Genomic DNA, 20,988 nt, shown 5'->3' with positions numbered 1-20,988 from the left:
AGAAACTGGAAGCAATCTAGATGTCACTCAAATGAAGAGTGATAAAGAAAATGTGTTACATCTACACAATGGAATAGTACTCATCTGTGAAGAGCAAAGACATCCAAAAATTTTGCAATGGATTTTGCAAGTGGATGGACCATGAGATTATCATCTTGAATGAGGTAACCCAGTCCCAAAAGGACATGCACAGTATTTACTCACTTTTAAGTGTCCATTAGGATAAAATATAGGATCCCAATGCTACATTTCACAGAACCAAGGAGGCTGGACAGGAAGGAGGACACAAAGCCAGGATGCTTGAACCTCATGTGGAAGTGGGGTGTGTGGTTAAGTGGTCATGGATGACAATGAAGGGAGGAAACTGGGTGTGAAAGGGGATTTAGATGGGAGTAAGAGGGTTTGTGTTAGGTATAGGGAGTGGCAAAGGGGATGGCCAGATGGGATGATCAGGAGAATGTATGAAAATCTGCAGCCAATGGGAAGGGGTGTTAGGGAGTATCCCCAGAAAAAAAAAACAACGGAGTCCTGGTATAGGAGAGTTGTCCAAAAATCAGTAGGGGTGTCCTTAGCTGTGACTCACATCATTGGAGATATGAAGACTGGGGAGGCTGCCTCAGAAAGGAACCCCGATGGAGCCAAAGGTACACCAACCCACCCTCAAAATGTTCAACCCCAAACATATCCTGTCTAGAAGAAATAGAGGGATTTGGGATGGAGCAGAGACTGATGTAAAGGCCATGCAATAATAGGCCCTCCTTGAGACCCAACCCGTGGGCAAACACCACTCCTTGACACTAGTAATGATATTCTGTTATGCTTGCAGATAGGAGACTAGCATGGCTGTCTGCTGAGAGGCTCTACCTAGCAGCTGGTTTAAATAGATGCAGACACCTATAGCTGAAAGATCCCCGAAGAGAGACCCTTTCTAAAGTCGCGGGAAATCTCAGACCCCAGACACAGAGAGACCATTTTGGATGTAATAGGCAAAGGCGAGGTTTATTACGGAGACCTATTACAGAGATCTCCGGGCCGACAAGTATCCCGCTCAGGAGACAGAGGTGTCGACCACGAAACTCAAAAGTCAGAGGGTTATATAGAGAAGGCTAGGAGGTTTTGGCGTGGTTACATATAATTGGCTCATTCAAACATAGCAGTGAGAACAAAGCAGAAAGAGTATGTGTTAGAAGTCAGGGGCTTATCAGGGTCTGGAGGATGGCCCTGAGTGAGCTGGGGGGAGATGTCTTCCTGCCAGACGTCCCATGAATCAGTCCCATTAACTCAGGCTGGTTCCTGCATTCCTTTTCCTTATCTTTATGGCTTGCCAGTCCTGCCTGGACAGTGTTTCCTGTGCTCCTTTATCTTTATGGCCTCCTAGTCCTGGCTGTAGGGCTTAGCCCTCGGTCTGTGGCCTTTTGGGGTTTATTCTTTTAATTTTGTATCTCCAAAACTAGAATTCGTATAATTTTCCTTTCATAGCCAATCTTTGGATGCTGTGTAGTGTCACGCCCACCTCATCGGGCAAGGAAGACGCAACACCATCGGATCCTTGTCAACAGCCTTTATTGCAGGACACCTTCATTGCTGATACAGGGACCATGAGGGGCAAATTCGCTCACCTTATATACACAACAGTATGCTAATAATCTCTCAGGGATTAGTGGGGCACGGGTCACCCCACTATCACCCCACTATTACTCCACTACTTGTCCTCCAGGGATTGGTGGAGAATGAATCACCCCACCAGCATGGTACCGCCCCCTCATTAGCATATTACCGGCCAACTGACACCAGGTGCCAAACCCTTGCATGCGCAGTACTATTGTTCACCACAGGAGGGCGCCGGATCATACAGCTGCCCTGACGAGGGGACAAGACTGCACATGCTTGGTAAGTTGTTTACATTCAGACGGGGCTGGCTGTCGGCGCCATCTTTGTTTTGCCTCGCCGCTCCCTACAGTGTAGAGACTATTATCGAATAATAAAAGGAGGGGTTTCAGCCTCAAAATGGATAGGATCTCCACAAGAAGATCAAGAAATGAACTAGCCTGGACGCTTGGGGCTCTTGGAGACTGAACCACCAAGCAAAGAACATACACAGGCTGGACCTAGGCCTCTGTTCACATACGTAGCAGATATGCAGCTGGGTTCCCTGTGGGTCCTGAACACCTGGAATAGGGGCCTATCTAAAAAGCTGTTGCCTGTATGTGCGATATGTACTTCTATTTGGGCTTTCTTGTTTGGCCTTAGTGGGAATGGAAGCACCTAATCTCATACAGACTTGAGATGACAGGATGAGAGGGATAATATTAAAAAATAAATGATTAGAAATATTTCCCCCTCTAAAAGTTTTTTTTTTTTTTTTTTTTTTTTTTGCAAAATAAAAACCAGTACCCATCATACTGTGAGAGAAATGAGTTGTTTGTAGAAGATATTGCAGGTTATTGGCAGCATCCAAAAATGTTGATATCATTCAAATGATTAAGTTCTGAAACACACTGATTTTAGGTCTTCCATTTCCATCTAGGGAATTTTACATTTCTACTTTGAAAAGAGACGATACTTGAATTTAGCAATTTTTCTCTGCATGGAAGCATGGATCTGTCTCAATGGAAACCTCATTTTCTGGGCAATGGGTACAGTCAAAGCAGCAGTGTGTTATTTGTTTTTGATGAATTTTCCTGAATCTAGCAATGCATGCCACACTACACATGGATGTGGGATTCTGAGGATATGTATGTATAATATATATATGTATATATATATATATATCATGTGTATAATGACATATATATGTTTCATACATATGTAACAAAATTTCATGGTTTTATGTAGTTATACATATATCTACATATCAGATATTACTATACATTTACATATTTCTCTGATAAATCATGTATCAATTTCAGGCACTTTATTATTATATGTAAGCCTCCAATGCCCTGAATGTCATACAAATTCATTGCGTCATGTGATACTAAGTGTGTAATATTTGTGTTGTATAGATTTAAAAAATTTCCCTCCTAAAGTGATTAAATGGAAATGGAACATTAAGGTGGCGTTAGTTTCTCTCACATGATTTTTTTTTATAGTAACCACACATTTTATTGTAAAACAACATGTCATTCATGATAAAAGAAACTTCTTGAAAAAGAAGAGAACATAATGTAAAATTATCTTCTTTCCAGGTACAGCAACTCCAAGGATGTATTTTTGCATGCTGAAAGGCATTGTGCTTTGTCATCATGCCTATCTCCCTCCCTTTACCTCACCCTCTCGCTCCTCCTCTCCCTCTCCCTTTCCCTTTCCTTCTCTTCCTCTCTCTCTCTCTCTCTCTCTCTCTCTCTCTCTCTCTCTCAGAGTTGTTTTTGTTTTTAGAAGGTCCCACATTGTAGCTTAGGCTAGCCTACATTCACCAAGTAAGCCAAATTAGGTTAGAATGTCTCACATGATTTATAAATAAAATAATAAGGATACTGATTAGAGGGGAGAGAGAAGGTAGGGTAGATCAAGCAAAGGTTCTTTGATAATATGAACAAAGCATGTTATATAAGACTCTCATAGAATTAATAAAGTTTTTCTAAGTTTAAAACAAAGCCTAGAATGCAGAGAAATATTTTTGTTAATGAGCATATACTATACCTCATTAGGGAATAAATATGTTCAGACAGATTGATTAAATTTTATGATTTATATGCAGTTACAAAACTTTGATTATACATATACACATATATTATTTTCAATTTCATAAGTACATTTCTGTATTGTTAAGAGATTAGACTTGTAGGTACATTAGAGCATGGAATCCTAAGACCTTTGAACGCTATAACCCAGACATACAGGAAGTTGTGAATTATCAAATTTCCATGCTGCTGAGGATGGGAATTTGCAAGGAAATGCTACTCAGCTATTAAAATGAGGACATCAGAACCTTGTGGATCAAGGCCCACAGCTCCCTGCTCCTAAACCCTTTGGCGGAGAGAGCTGATCACCCAAATGTGTGGGCAATCCTGAGACTGCAGGGCAGGAGAGACCGAAACTTCTGCCTACTTTTGCCCACATCCCTGGCCCAAGAGGAAACTGTATAGGGCCTCTGGGCACAGAAAGATAGGGGCAGTCATGCTGCAGGAGCCCTGTAGTCCAGACTGAGCTTGGATCTGAACAGAACCAGTGAAACAGCAACCTGCACCCAAATCCCGAGGGAGGGAGAGCTAGACTTCAGAGGGACAGACACACCTGGGAAATCAGAGAAGACTACTCTATGCCACATTTCTGAATCTAGAGGAAAACACCTAGCGCCATCAGGGGCCCCTGTGTACAGGGGCCCAGAAGTAGGTGCATGCACTTCTGGCTGCTGCACTCTCAGAGAGCTGAAACCCAGCCCTGAGGAGTGACTTCAAGACCAAGACCAGAGGTAAGACCAATTTTTCTGCTCCAAGTGACCTGCCTGGTGGACTCAGACACAGAAAGGCAAAATTCCTCTGGGACCGGATACTTCTGGTTTCTACCTGGCACTGGAACCTCCCTGATCCCAGCCTACAGCTCCCTGCTCCCAAACTCCCTGGGAGAGAAAGCTCATTGCCCAGATGTGTGGGCACTCCTGAGGGTGCAGGACAGGAGAGACCTCCACTTCTGCCCATGTTTGCCCATATCCCGGGCCCAAAAGGAAACTATATAGGGCCTCTGGGAAGAGGAATGTAGGGGCAGTCAAGCTGCAGGAGCCCTGCAGTCCAAAATATGCCCAGATCTGAAGGGACCCAATCAAACAGCTCCCTGCACCCAAACCCGTGGGAGGGAGAGCTAAACCTTAGGAGGGGCAGACATGCCTGGGAAACCAGAGGAGACTAATCTCTCCTCACATTTCTGACTGTAGAGCAGAACACCTAGCACCATGTAGTCCACATGTGCACCAGGACCGGGGAGAAGTAGGAAGAGTCTTTTGTGGTTGCTGCCCTCATGAAGAGCTGAAACCGAGCTCAGAGGAGAAGTTCAGGCCTGAGACCAGAGGTAAGACCAACTTTTCTGCTCCAAGTCACCTGCCTGGTAGACTCAGGACATATGCCCTTAGGAACAGCGGAAAGCCAGGGTACAGGAATGACTATATGCCTGATAGCAGAATAGTCTGTTTGCATAACTGGCTGAAAGAAAACAGGAAAACAGGTCTAAAGCACTCCTGACACTCAGGCATATAGGATAGTCTAGCCACTGTCAGAAATAGGAGATAAGGTAACACCAGAGACCACCTGATGGCAAGAGGCAAGCTCCGGAACGCAAGCAACACAAATCAAGAATACATGGTATCATCAGACCCCAATTCTCCCACCAAAGCAAACACTGAATATCCAACACCCCAGAAAAGCCAGATCTAGTTGAAAATCACATTTGATCATGATGATGGAGGACTTTAGGAAAGACATAAAGAACTCATTTAGAGAAATGCAGGAAAACACAAGTAAAAAGGTAGAAGCCCATAGAGAGGAAACACAAAAATCCCTGAGAGAATTACAGGAAAACACAATCAAACAGGTGAAGGAAATGAAAATTGAAGAAGAAACAGTAAAGAAAGCCCAAAGGGAGAGAACCCTGGATATAGGAAACCAAAGGAAGAGACAGAGAGCCGTAGATTCAAGCATCCGCAACAGAATACAAGAGCTAAAAGAGAGAATCTCAGGAGCAAAAGATTCCATAGAAATCATCAACACAACTGTCAAAGTTAATGTAAAAAGGAAAAAGTTACTGGTCCAAAACTTACAGGAAATCCAGGGAACAATGATAAGATCAAACTTAAGGATAATAGGTATAGAAGAGAGGGAAGACTCCCACCTCTAAAGGCTCATAAATATCTTGAACAAAATCATAGAAGAAAACTTCTGTAACCTAAAGAAAGAGATGCCCATAAACAAGAAGCCTACAGAACTCCAAATAGATTGGACCAGAAAAGAAACTCCTCCTGTCACATAATAGTCAAAACACCAAATGCACAAAACGAAGAAAGAATATTTAAAGCAGTAAGGGGAAAAGGTCAAGTAACATATAAAGGCAGACCTATCAGAATCACACCAGACTTCTCACCAGAGACAATGAAAGTCAGAAGATCCTGGACAGATGTCATACAGACCCCAAGAGAACAGAAATGCCAGCCAGGGTTACTGTATCCAGCAAAAATTTCAATTAACAAAGATGGAGAAACCAAGATATTCCATGACAAAACTAAATTTACACAATATATTTCTGCAAATCCAGCTCTACAAAGGATAATTAATGTTAAAGCCCAACATAAGGAGGCAAGCTACACCCTAGAAAAAGCAAGAAACTAATCATCTTGGCAACAAATCAAAGAACAAAAGCACACAAACATAATCTCACATCCAAATATGAATATAACAGGAAGTAATAATCATTATTCCTTAAAATCTCTCAACATCAATGGTCTCAACTCCCCAATAAAAAGACATAGACTAACAAACTAGATACGCAATGAGGATCCTGCATTCTGCTGCCTACAGGAAACATACCTCAGAGACAAAAACAGACAGTACTTCAGAGTGAAATTCTGGAAAACAACTTTCCAAGCAAGAAGAAGCAAGCTGGAGTAGCCATTCTAATATCGAATAAAATCAACTTTAAACTAAAAGTCATTTAAAAAGATAAGGAAGGACACATCATATTCATCTAAGGAAACATCCACCCAGATGAACTCTCAATCCTAAATATCATTGCTCCAAATACAAGGGCACATACATGCATAAAAGAAACCTTACTGAAGCTCAAATGACACATTACACCTCACACAATAATAGTAGGAGATTTCAACACCCGACTCTCATCAATGGACAGATCATGGAAACAGAAATTAAACAGAGACATAGACAGACTAAGAGAAGTCATGAACCAAATGGACTTATCACATATTTATAGAGCATTCTATCCTAAATCAAAAGGATATACTTTCTTCTAACCAACTCATGGTACGTTCTCCAAAATTGACCATATAATTGGTCATAAAACAGGGCTCAACAGGTACAGAAAGATAGAAATAATCCCATGCATCCTATTAGATCACCACGGACTAAAGTTGGTCATCAATAAGAATAAGGGAAAAATGCCCATGTATATATGGAAGTTGAGCAATGCTCTACTCAATGATAGCCTTGTCAAGGAAGAAATAAAGAAAGAAATTAAAGACCTCTTAGAATGTAATGAAAATGAAGGCACAACATACCCAAACTTATTGGACACAATGAAAGCTGTGCTAAGAGGAGAACTCATAGCTGTGAGTGCCTGCAGAAAGAAACAGAAGAGGACATATATCACCAGCTTGACAGCACACCTAAAAGCTCTAGAACAAAAAGAAGCAAATACACCCAGGAGGAGAATAAGGCAGGCAATAATCCAACTCAGAGGTGAAATCAACCAAGTAGAAACAAAGAGGACCAAAGAACGAATCAACAGAACCAAAATTTGTTTCTTTGAGAAAATCAACAATATAGATAAACCATTAGCCAGACTGTCCAGAGGACACAGAGAGTGTGTACATATTAACAAAATCAGAAATGAAAAGGGAGACATAACTACAGAATCAGAGGAAATTAAAAAAATCATCAGATAGTTCTACAAAAGCCTATATTCAACAAAACTTGAAAATCTGCAGGAAATGGATAATTTCCTAGACAGATATGACATACTGAAGTTAAATCAGGAACAGATAAACCATTTAAACAACCGCATAACTCCTAAAGAAATAGAAGCAGTCATTAAAGGTCTCCCAACCAAAAAGAACCCAGGTCCAGATGGGTTTAGTGCAGAATTCTATCAGACCTTCATAGAAGATCTCATACCAATACCATCCAAACCATTCCACAAAATTGAAACAGATGGAGTGCAACCGAATTCCTTCTATGCAGCCACAATTACTCTTATACCTAAACCACACAAAGACTCGACTAAGAAAGAGAACTTTAGACCAATTTCCCTTATGAATATCGACGCAAAAATACTCAATAAAATTCTGGCAAACTGAATCGAAGAGCACATCAAAACAATAATCCTCCATCATCAAGTAGGCTTCATCCTTTGCATGCAGGATGGTTTCATATACAGAAAACCATCAACGTATGTAAATAAACTTAAAGAGCAAAACCACATGTACATTTCATTAGATGCTGAGAAAGCTTTTGACAAAATTCAACAACCCTTCATGATAAAAGTCCTGGAAAGAATAGGAATTCAAGGCCCATACCTGAACATAGTAAAAGCCATAGACAGCAAACCAGTAGCTAACATTAAACTAAATGGAGAGAAATTTGAAGCAATCCCACTAAAATCAGGGAGTAGACAAGGCTGCCCACTCTCTCCCTACTTATTCAATATGGTTCTTGAAATTCTAGCCAGAGCAATCAGACAACAAAAGGAGATCAAGGGAATGCAGAGTGGAAAAGAAGCAGGCAAAATATCACTATTTTGAGGTGATATGATAGTATATTTAAATGATCCCAGAAGTTCCACCAGAGAACTAGTAAAGCTGATAAACACCTTCAGCAAAGTGGCTGGTTATAAAATTAACTCAAATAAATCAGTAGCCTTCCTCTACACAAAAGAGAAACAAGCCAAGAAAGAAATTAGGGAAACAACACCCTTCATAATAGTCCCAAATCATATAAAATGCCTCGGTGTGACTTTAACCAAGCAAGTGAAAGATCTGTATGATAAGAACTTCAAGCCTTTGAAGAAAGAAATTGAAGAAGATGGAAAGGTTTCCCATGCTCATGGATTGGCAGGATTAATATAGTAAATATGGCCATTTTACCAAAAGCAATCTACAGATTCAATGCAATCCCCATCAAAATACCAATCCAATTCTTCAGAGAGTTAGTCAGAACAATTTTCAAATTCATCTGGAATAACAAAAAGCCCAGGATAGCAAAAACTATCCTCAACAATAAAAGGACTTCATGGGAAATCACTATCCCTGAACTCAAGCAGTATTACAGAGCAATAGTGGTAAAGAACTGCATGGTATTGGTACAGAGACAGACAGATAGACAAGTGGAATAGAGTTGAAGACCCAGAAATGAACTCACACACCTATGGTCACTTGATTTTTGACAAAGGAGCCAAAACCATCCGATGGAACCAATGGAAAAAAGATAGCATTTTCAGCAACTGGTGCTGGCTCAACTTGAGGTCAGCATGTAGAAGAATGCAGATTGATCCATGCTTATCACTCTGTACAAAGCTTAAGTCCAAGTGGATCAAGGACCTCCACATCAAACCAGATACACTCAAACTAATAGAAAAAAAAGTGGGGAAGCATCTCGAACCCGTGTGGACTGGAGAACATTTCTTGAACAAAACACCAATGGCTTATGCTGTAAGATCAAGAATTGACGAATGGTATGTCCTAAAACTGCAAAGCTTCTGTAAGGCAAAGGACACTGTTGTTAGGACAAAGTGACAACCAACAGACTGGGAAAAGATCTTTACCAATCCTCCAACTGATCGAGGGCTTATATCCAAAATATACAAAGAACTCAAGAAGTTAGACTGCAGGGAGACAAACAATCCTATTAAAAATTGGGTTCAGAACTAAACAAAGAATTCACAGCTGAGGAATGCCGAATGGCTGAGAAACACCTAAAGAAATGTTCAACATCTTTAGTCATAAGGGAAATGCAAATCAAAACAACTCTGAGATTCCACCTCACACCAATGAGAATGAGTAAGGTCAAAAATCAGGTGACAGGAAATGCTGCTGAAGATGTGGTGAAAGAGGAACACTCCTCCATTGTTGGTGGGATTGCAGACTGGTACAACCATTCTGGAAATCAGTCTGGAGGTTCCTCAGAAAATTGGACATTGAACTACCTGAGGACCCAGCTATACCTCTCTTGGGCATATACCCAAAAGATGCCCCAACATATAACAAAGACACATGCTCCACTATGTTCATAGCAGCCTTATTTATAATAGCCAGAAGCTGGACAAAACCCAGATGCCCTTCAACAGAAGAATGGATATAGAAAATGTGGTACATCTACACAATGGAGAACTACTCAGCTATCAAAAACAATGACTTTATGAAATTCATAGGAAAATGGATGGATCTGGACAATATCATCCTGAGTGAGGTAACCTAATCACAGAAAAACACACATGGTATGCATTCATTGATAAGTGGCTATTATCCCAAATGCTCAAATTACCCTAGATGCAGAGAACACATGAAACTCAAGGAGGATTACCAAAATGTGAATGCTTCACTCCTTCTTTCAAAGGGGAACAAGAATACCCTTGTTAGGGAATAGGTTGGCAAAGTTTAGAACGGAGGCTGAAGGAACACCCATTCAGAGCCTGCCCCACATGTGGCCCATACATATACAGCCACCCAATTAGATAAGATGGATGAAGGAAAGAAGTGCAGGCCAACAAGAACCGCATGTAGATCTCTCCTGAGAGACACGGCCAGAATACAGCAAATACGTAGGCGAATGCCAGCAGCAAACCACTGAACTGAGAATAGGACCCCCTTTGAAGGAATCAGAGAAAGAACTGGAAGAGCTTGAAGGGGCTTGAGACCCCATATGTCCAACAATGCCAACCAATCAGAGCTTCCAGGGACTAAGCCACTACCTAAAGACTATACATGGACTGATCCTGGACTCTGACCTCATAGGTAGCAATGAATAGTCTAGTAAGAGCACAGTGGAAGGGGAAGCCCTTGGTTCTGCCGAGACTGAACCCCCAGTGAACAGGATTGTTGGGGTGACGGTGGTAATGGGGGGAGGATTGGGAGGGGAACACCCATATAAAAGGGGCGTGGGAGGGGTTAGGGTGATGTTGACCTGGAAACTAGGAACGGGAATAACAATCTAAATGTAAATAAGAAATATTGAAGTTAATAAAGATGGAAAAATATATATATAAAACGAAGGAAATGATACTTCAGTCACATCAAGACTGCTCAGTTTTCTTATATCCTCGACTGTTGTTTCTTATTTCTCTGAAAATATCTAAACTGTCTGGATGAAGCAGAAATACATAAGAATGTAGTCAAGGAATGCCTCACCTCCTTGCTTGAAAAAATAAAAAATAGATTTCACATTTAAAAAATAATTCATTTTTAAAAATGCTAATTTCAAACACAGTGACAAATTTTCAATAATAATATGTCCATGATGTTTGTAGACTCTTTTTAATATTTTCAAATGTTAATGTTTCTCAAAAATGATAATCTCGTGACATTATTAAATTTCTATATCCATTTCAAAATGTATAAAATAATATAATATACCATATAATCAGATTATTATCCTTTAGGTTCATTTATACATAAATTAAATGTGACCTTTTATTGGGAATGTTACAATGTCAATTTACTAAAAAAAAAAAAAAAACCCTCAGGCTTCCTTTAACTGATGTCATGCACTGAGATCTTTTCTCCATATGAACTATGTTCATTTGTCCCACACTCTAGCAGTACATCTGTTACTATTAGCTATGTTAATTGGTGCCCAATGTACTAAAACCAAGCTAAGTGGTGACACATTTGAAAATATTAAGATAGTGATTGATGTATTATATAATTTTCAGTGATTCCTAATGTTACCTGGGAAGAACAGGACAGAATCCCATGGTTTGTGTACACAGCTATATATTAGTAATTCATAACATTGAAGCAGGAAACAAAATTAGTGTCTTACCTAAAGCTGATAACATTATAATAAAAATTTTCTTCTATAGGTCCCTCATATGCGATAAGAACAAAACCACAGTCACTTCACAAATCTCCAAAAGCACCTCCACTATTCTTTATCATCAAAAACAATCGGGTTCAGTCAAACGCCATAAGATGAGAGAAAACATCAGGAGCAAGAAGGAAATGGTGAAAGCACACAGCTTCTTCATGTCTGCTAGACTCTATGATGGAGCAATTGTGAAATCTGATTCTTATGCAGCCAAACATCACACACACACACACACACACACACACACACACACACACACAAACACACCTTTACACCTATGTGTCTGTTTTAAAGCTATTGCTGTCTGGAGATCCACTTAATTATTTTTTTATTTTTTTTTTTTGGTTCTTTTTTTCGGAGCTGGGGACCGAACCCAGGGCCTTGCGCTTCCTAGGTAAGTGCTCTACCACTGAGCTAAATCCCCAGCCCCGATTATATTCTATAGTTCCTTTCCACTGTGTCCATGTTCCCTGAATATATCTGAAAAAATTGTGATCTCAAGCTCTGCATCTGAGGTCTGAAAACTTTTGGTCAACACATTTCTGAAAACATGTGGTAAAAATTATTTTCTCCATCCTCAGGTGCCATAATTTCATTCACATCAATGGCATACACTCCAGGGACAATCTTCTCCTGAGCAGCTTGGGCTAGACCATGTGTTAATAGCCATATGTATGAACACAATTGGCAATCATGATAATAGATTTCATCAGAACTTTCACAGTAAAACAATAGTTGAGGTTATAACCGTCCCATGTCATTTAGACATTGAGTTGAATCTCAGGACATGATGTCTTCCATTGTCTAGTGTAGGGAAGGGCAGTATTGTAGGGAGCTACGCGGTAAAACAAAGATGGCGCCGACATCCAGTCCAGTCTGGTAGTAAACAACTTATTGTGCATGCACAGGCTTGTCCCCTTGCCAGGGCAGCTGTAGGATAATGAGGTGATCCGGCGCCCTCCTGTGGTACACAACAGTACTGCGCATGCGCGGGTTTGCACCTGGCGTCAGTCTGACCGGGGCGGTACCATGCTGGTGGGGTGATTCTTGCTCCGCCAATCCCTGGAGGACAAGTAGCAGGGGTGATAGTGGGGTGATTCATGCTCTGCCAATCCCTGAAGGACAAGTAGTACAACCACAGCCTGTTGTGTATATAAGGCGAGCGCCTTTGCCGCTCGAGGTCCCTGTATCAGCAAAGAGGTGGTCCTGCAATAAAGGCTGTTGAGAAGAATCCGACCATGTTGCGTCTTCCTTGGTGGCCGAGGCGGGCACGACACAGTATCACATACAATATTGAGACAGGAGTTGAGCATTCTCTCTGCTGCACATATACTATTGTATGTTAGTCATGTTTGCAAAATCTCAAACTTCCTGCAATTCCTGTCATCTGGGGAACCTGTGATTATGTTACATCCAGTAATTCCTGGAATTAAACAGATTCAATACCCACCCTGTCCAATATCAGTGCCTATACAGACATTCACTGAGTTATAATGCTGATCTCTCACTTGATATTCAGTACCTGATGGTCAGTGCCTTTTGATGAAACATTTTTTTAACTAAAGTTTGCTCAAACCTCATTAAAATGATTGAGAACAATTCCAGACATTTTATTCTAATGACATGAGAATACTGAATTTCAGTCATTTATGAGAGAATTTTTAATCTCTTTATTTTTTATTAGATCTATTTCTTTATTTATATTTCAAATGGTATTTCCTTTCTCAGTTTCCTGTCCATAAGCCCACACCCCCACGAACTCTCCCATATGGGTGTTACCCCCATCCAACTCCTTTAGCGCACGTCCACCCCCAGCATTCCTCTGCAATGACTGTACAACCTTGGCAGGACCAAGGGTTTCCCTTCCACTGGTGCCCCAACAAGGCTATTCTCTGCTACATATGCAGTTGGAGCCCTGGGTCAGTCCATGTATAGTCTCTCGGTAGTGGTTTAGTCCCTGGAAGCTCTGGTTGGTTGGCAATGTTGTTCATAAGATTGCCATTAACATTATTCACAATCCCTATAAGGGATTGCAAGCCCCTTCAGCTCTTTCAATACCTCCTCTAATTCCCCTAAATGTGGTCCTGTTCTTTGTTCAGTGATTTGCTGCTAACATTAACCTCTTTATTGGAAATTCTCTGGATGTGTCTCTCAGGAGAGAGCTATATCTGGTCCCTTTCAGCATGCACTTTTTAGCTTCATCAATCTTATCTAGTTTTGGTGGCTGTATATAAATGGGCCACATGTGGGGCAGGCTATGAATGGTCATTCCATCAGTCGCTGCTCTAAACTTTGCTTGCATATCTCCTCCTATGGATTATTTTCCCTTTTAAAGGAGGAGTGGGAGTAGCTGCATTTTGATCATCCTTCTTCTTGAGCTTCATGTACTCTGTGCATTGCATCTTGGGTAATTCAAGCTTTTTGGCTAATATCCACTTATCAATGAGTGCATACCAGTTCTGTTTTTCTGTGATTGAGCTACCTCACTCTGGATGATATTTTCTAGTTCATTCCATTTGCCTATGAATTTCATAAATTCATTGCTTTTGATAGATGAGTTGTACTCCATTGTGTAGATGTACCATATTTTTTGAATCCACTCCTCTATTGAAAAGCACCTGGGTTCTTTCCAGCTTCTGGCTATTATAAATAAGGCTGCTATGAACATAGTGGAGCATGTGTCTTTGTTGTATGTTGGAGCATCTTTTGGGTATATGCCCAAGAGAGGTATAGCGGGGTCCTCAGGTACTGGATTGTCTAATTTTCTGAGGAACCTCCAGACTGATTTACAGAGTGGTTTTAATAGTTTGAAATCCCACCAACAATGGAGGAGTCTTCCTCTTTCTCCACATCCTGGTCAGCATTTGCTGTCACCTGAGTATTTGATCTTAGCCATTCTCAGGTGGAATTGTGAGGTGGAATCTCAGGGTTGTTTTGATTTGCATTTCCCTGATGACTAAGGATGTTGAACATTTCTTTAGGTGCTTCTCGGGCATTTGATATTCCTCAGCTGTGAATTCTTTGCTTAGCTCTGTACTCCATTTTTTAATAGGGTTATTTGGCTCTCTGAAGTGTAATTCTTGAGTTCTTTGTATTTTTGGATAATAGCTCTCTATCAGATGTAGGATTGGTAAAGATCTTTTCCCAATATGTTGATTGCCATTTTGTCCTAATAACAGTGTCTTTTGCCTTACAGAAGCTTTGCAGTTTTATGAGATCCCATTTGTAGATTCTTCATCTTACAGCATAATAAGCCATTACTGTTTTGTTCAGGAATTTTTTCCCAGTGCCCATGTGTTTGAGACTCTTCCCCACTTTTTCCTCTATTAATTTGAGTGTATCTGGTTTGATGTGGAGGTCCTTGATCCACTTGGACTTAAGCTTTGTACATGGTGATAAGAATGGATCGAATTGCATTCTTCTACATGCTGACCTGCAGTTGAACCAGCACCATTTGTTGAAAATGTTATCTTTCTTCTGTTTTATGGTTTTAGCTCCTTTGTCAAAGATCAAATGACTATAAGTGTGTGGGTTCATTTCTGGGTTTTCAGTTCTGTTCCACTGATCTATTTGCCTGTCTCTGTACCAATACCATACAGTTTTTATGACTATTGCTCTCTAATACTACTCAAAGTCAGGTATGGTGATTTCCCTGAAGTTCTTTTATTGTTGAGTATAGTTTTCGCTATCCTGGTTTTTTGTTATTCCAAATGAATTTGCAAATTGCTCTTTCTATCTCTATAAAGAACTGAGTGGAATTTTGATGGGAATTGCATTGAATCTGTAGATTGCTTTTGGCAAAATGACAATCTTTACTATATTAATCCTGCCAATCCATGAGCATAGAAAATCTTTCCATCTCCTGAGATCTTCTTCAAATTCTTTCTTCAGAGACTTGGTGTTCTTGTCATATAGGTCTTTCACTTGCTTGGTTAAAGTCACACGAAGATATTTTATATTATTTGGGACTATTGTGAAGAGTGTCATTCCCCTAATTTCTTTCTCAGCATGTTATCCTTTAAGTAGAGGAAGGCTACTGATGTGTTTGGGTTAATTTTATACCCCAACACTTTGCTGAAGTTGTTTATCAGGTTAAATAGTTCTTGGTGGACCTTTTGGGGTCACTTAAGTACACTATCATATCATCTGCAAAAAGTGATATTTTGATTTCTTCCCTTCCAATTTGTATCCCTTTGACCTCCTTTCACTGTCTGGTTGCTCTGCCTAGGACTTCAAATACTATTTTGAATAAGTAGGGAGAGAATGGGCAGCCTTGTCTAGTCCCTGATTTTAGTGGGATTGCTTCAAGTTTCTCTCCATTTAGTTCTATGTTAGTTACTGGTTTACTGTATATTGCTTTTATTATATATAGGTATGGGCCTTGAATGCCTGATCTTTCCAAGACTTTTGCAATAAAGGGGTGTTGAATTTTGTCAAATGCTTTCTCAGCATCTAATGAAATGACCATGTGGCTCTTATCTTTAAGTTTGTTTATATAGTGGATTACATTGATGGATTATCAAATATTAAACCATCCCTGCATCCCTAGGATGAAGCCAACTTAATCATGCTGGATTATCATTTTGATGTGTCTTTGGATTCGGTTTGCAATACTTTTATTGAGTACTTTTGCACCAATATTCATAAGGGAAATTAGTCTGAAGTTCTCTTTCTTAGTTGGGTCTTTGTTTGGTTTTGGTATAAGAGTGACTGTGACTTTTTAGAAGGAATTTGGTAGTGCTCCATCTGTTTCAATTTTGTGAAATAGTTTGGACAGTATTGGTATGAGGGCTTCTAAAAAAGTCTGATAGAATTCTGAACTGAACCCATCTGGACCTGGGTTCTTTTCGTGGGAGACTTTTAATAACTGGTTCTATTTCTTTAGGAGTTATGGGGTTGTTTGGATGGTTTATTTGTTCCTGATTTAACTTTGGTACCTGGTATCTGTCTAGAAAATTGTCCATTTCCTCCAGATTTTCCAGTTTTGTTGAATATAGGCTTTGCAGTAAGATCTGATGATTACTTTTAATTTCCTCTGATTCTGTTGTTATGTCTCCCTTTTCATTTCTGATTTTGTTAATTTGGATACATTCTCTGTGACCTCTGGTTAGTATGACTAAGGGTATATCTATTTTCATGATTTTCTCAAAGAATAAGCTCCTGGTTTTGTTGATCCTTTTTGTTTCTACTTGGTTTATTTCAGTCCTGAGTTTGATTATTTCCTGCTTCTTACTCCTTTGGGTTTATTTATTTATTTTTATTCTAGAGCTTTTAGGTGTGCTGTCAAGCTGCTGACATATGCTCTCTCCTGTTTCTTTTTGCAGGCACTCAGAGCTATGAGATTTCTTCTTAGTACCACTTTCATTGTGTCCCATAAGTTTTGGAGTGTTATATCTTCATTTTCATTAAATTCTCAGAAGTCTTTAATTTCTTTATTTATTTCTTCCTTGACCAAGTTGTCATTGAGTAGAGCATTGTTCAATTTCCATGTGTACGTGGGATTTCTGTCATCATTGTTGTTATTGAAGACCAGTATTAGAATGTGGTGATCTGATAAGATGCATGGGACTATTTCTATCTTTCTGTATCTGTTGAGGACTGTTTTTGACCAATTATATGGTCATTTTTGGAGAAGGTTCCATGAGGTGCAGAGAAGAAGATATAGCTTTTTGATTTAGGATGGAATATTCTATAAATATCTGTTAAATCCATTTGGTTCATAACTTCTGTTAGTTTCTCTATGTCTCAGTTCAATTTCTGTTTCCATGATCTGTTCATTGATGAGAGTGGGGTGTTTAAATCTTCTAATATTTGTGTGAGGTGCAATGTGTGCTTTGAGCTTTAGTAAAGTTTCTTCTATGAATGTATGTGCCCTTGCATTTGAAGCATAGATATTTAGGATTGAGAGTTCATCTTGGTAGATTTTTCTTTTGATGAATATGAAGTGTCCTTCCTTATCTTTTTTAATGACTTTTGGTTGATATTCAATTTTATTTGATATTAGAATGGCTACTCCAGCTTGCTTCTTCAGACCATTTGCTTGGAAAGTTGTTTTCCAGTCATTTACTCTGAGGTAGTGTCTGTCTTTGTCTCTGAGGTGTATTTCCTGCATTCAGCAAAATGCTGGGTCTTCTTTGCATATTCAGTCAGTTAATCTATGTCTTTTTATTGGGGAATTGAGTATGTTGATGCTGAGAGATATTAAGGAATAGTGATTATCACTTCCTGTTTTTTTCATTGTTAGATGTCGAATTATGTTTGTTTGTCTTTCCTTTGGTTTCATTGCAAGGAAATCATATTCTTGCTTTCTGTACAGTGTAATTTCACTCCTTGTGTTGGAGTTTTTCATCAATTATCCTTTGTAGGGCTGGATTTGTAGAAAGATATTGTGTAAATTTGGTTCTGTCATGGAATATCTTGGTTTCTCCATCTATGTTAATTGAGAGTTTTGCTGAATACAGTAACTTGGGCTAGCATTTGTTTTTTCTTAGGGTCTCTGGCTTTCATAGTCTCTGGTGAGGAGTCTGGTGTGATTCTGATAGGTCTGCCTTTATATGTTACTTGACCTTTTTCCCTTACTGCTTTTAATATTCTTTGTTTTGTGCATTTGGTATTTTGACTATTATGTGACAGGAGGAGTTTCTTTTCTGGTCCAATCTATTTGGAGTTCTGTAAGCTTCTTATATGTTTATGGGCATCTCTTTCTTTAGGTTAGGGAAGCTTTCTTCTATGATTTTGTTGAAGATATTTACTGGCCCTTTGAGTTGGTAGTCCTCAATCTCCTCTATACCTATTATCCTTCGGTTTGATCTTCTCATTGTGCCCTGGATTTCCTGTATGTTTTGGACCAGTAGCTTTTTCCTTTTTACATTATCTTTGAAAGTTGTGTTGATGATTTCTATGGAATCTTTTGCTCCTGAGATTCTCTCTTCTATCTCTTGTATTCTGTTGGTGATGCTTGTATCTCTGTCTCCTTGTCTCTTCCTTTGGTTTTCTATATCCAGGGTTGTCTCCCTTTGTGTTTTCTTTATCATTTCTCTTTCCATTTTCAATTCCTTCACCTGTTTGATTGTGTTTTCTTGTAATTCTTTCAGGGATTTTTGTGTTTCCTATCTAAGGGCTTTAACTTGTTTACTTGTGTTTTCCTGCATTTCTCTAAGGGAGTTCTTTATGCCTTTCTTAAAGTCCTCCATCATCATGACCAAATATAATTTTAAATCTAGATCTTACTTTTCCGGTGTGTTTGAATATTCAGTGTTTGCTTTGGTGGGAGAATTGGGCTCCGATGATGCCATGTAGTCTTGGTTTCTGTTGCTTGGGTCCCTGTGCTTGCCTCTCTCCATCAGGTTCTCTGGTCTTACCTTGTTCTCTTATTTCTGACAGTGGCTTTACTGTCCTATATGCCTGTGTGTTGGGAGTGCTGTAGACCTGTTTTCCTGTTTTCTTCCAGCCAGTTATGGGAACAGAGTGTTCTGCTTTCAGGCATGCAGTCATTCCTGTCCCCTGGCTTTCAGCTGTTCCTGTGGGCATGTGTCTTGAGTCCACCAGGCAGGTGACTTGGAGCAGAAAAGTTGGTCTTATTTCTGGTCTCAGACCTGAAGTCACTCCTCAGGGCTCGGTTTCAGCTCTCCAAGAGGGCAGTAACCAGAAGGACCTGCCCCTACTTCTCCAGGGTCCCTGTGCACAGAGGGCCCAGATGGTGCTAGGTGTTTTCCTCTAGAGTCAGAAATGTGGGCAGAGAGTAGTCTCCTCTGGTTTCCTAGGTGTGTCTGCTCCTCTGAAGGTCTAGCTCTCCCTCCCATGGGATTTGGGTGCAGGGAGCTGTTTGACCAGGTCCCATCAGATCTGCGCGCAGTCTGGACTGCAGGGCTTTACAGGGCTCCTGCAGCTTGACTTCCCCTATCTTCCTGTGCGTAGAGGCCCTATACTGTTTCCTCTTGGGCCAGGGATGTGGGCAAAGGTGGGCAGAAATGGAAGTCTCTCCTGCTCTGCAGTCTCAGGATTTCCCACATGTCTGGGTAATCAGCTCTCTCTCCCATGGGGTTTGGGAGCAGGGAACTGTTTGACTGGGTCCTTTCAGACATGGGTGCAGTCTGGACCACAGGGCACCTGCAGCTTGACTCCTGCAATCTTCCCATGCCCAGAGGCACTATACAGTTTCCTCTTGGGCAAAGTTTTTGGGCAAAGGTAGGCAGAAGTGGTGGTCTTTCCTGCCCTGCAGTCCCAGGATTACCCACACTTCTGGGCGATTAGCTCTCTCTCTCACAGGGTTTGGGAGCAGGGAGCTGTCTATCATGAGGTTTTTATCTCCATTGCTTTGTAGTACAGCTTGAGATCATAAATGGTGATTCCCCCAGAAGTTTTTTTATTATTGGTAATTGTTTGAGCTATCCTGTGTTTTTGTTTTTATATGAAGTTGAGAATTGGTCTGTCCATATCTGTGAAGAGTTGTATTAGAATTTTAATGGGGATTTCATGAGTCTGTAGATTGCTTTTGGTAACATGGCCATTTTCACTACCGATTCATGAGCATGGGAGACCTTTCCATCTTCTGAGATCTTCTTTGACTTCTTTTTTCAGGAACTCGAGGTTCTTGCCATACACATCTTTCCCTTGTTTGGTTAGAGTTACACCACTATATTATATATTATTTTTAGCTATTGGGAAGAATATTATTTCCCTAATTTCTTTCTGAGCCTATTTAATATTTGCATAAAGGAAGGCTACTGCTTTTTTTGTGTTGATTTTATATCTTGGCACTTTACTGAAGTTGTTTATCAGCTGTAAGAGTTCTCTCATAGAATTTTTGAGGGCACTCATGTATACTATTTTATCATTCCCAAATAGTGATATATTGGATTCTTCCTTTCCAATTTGTGTCTCTTTGATCTCCATTTTTCATTTAATTGCTCTAGATAGAAATTCTAGTACTCTGTTGAATAGATAAGGAGAGAATGAGGGGCCTTATTTTGTCACTGATATTAGTAGGATTATTTCAATTTTCTCACCATTTAATTTGATGTTGGCTTTTTTTTGTATATTGCTTTTATTATATTCTATGGATTCCTAATGTCTCCAAGACGTTTAATATGAAGGAGTGCTGTGTTTTGTCAAATGCTTTTACAGCACATAATGGAATGATAATGTGATTTTTTCCTTGAGTTTATTTATATTGTAGGTTCTGTTGATGGATTTTTGTGTATTGAACAATCCCTTAATCCTGAGATGAAGCTTGCATGATTGT

The sequence above is a fragment of the Rattus norvegicus genome, chromosome 14 (assembly GCF_036323735.1).
Source record: "Rattus norvegicus strain BN/NHsdMcwi chromosome 14, GRCr8, whole genome shotgun sequence".
Taxonomy (NCBI): Eukaryota; Metazoa; Chordata; class Mammalia; order Rodentia; family Muridae; genus Rattus; species Rattus norvegicus.
Note: the sequence above shows the minus strand (reverse complement) of the source record.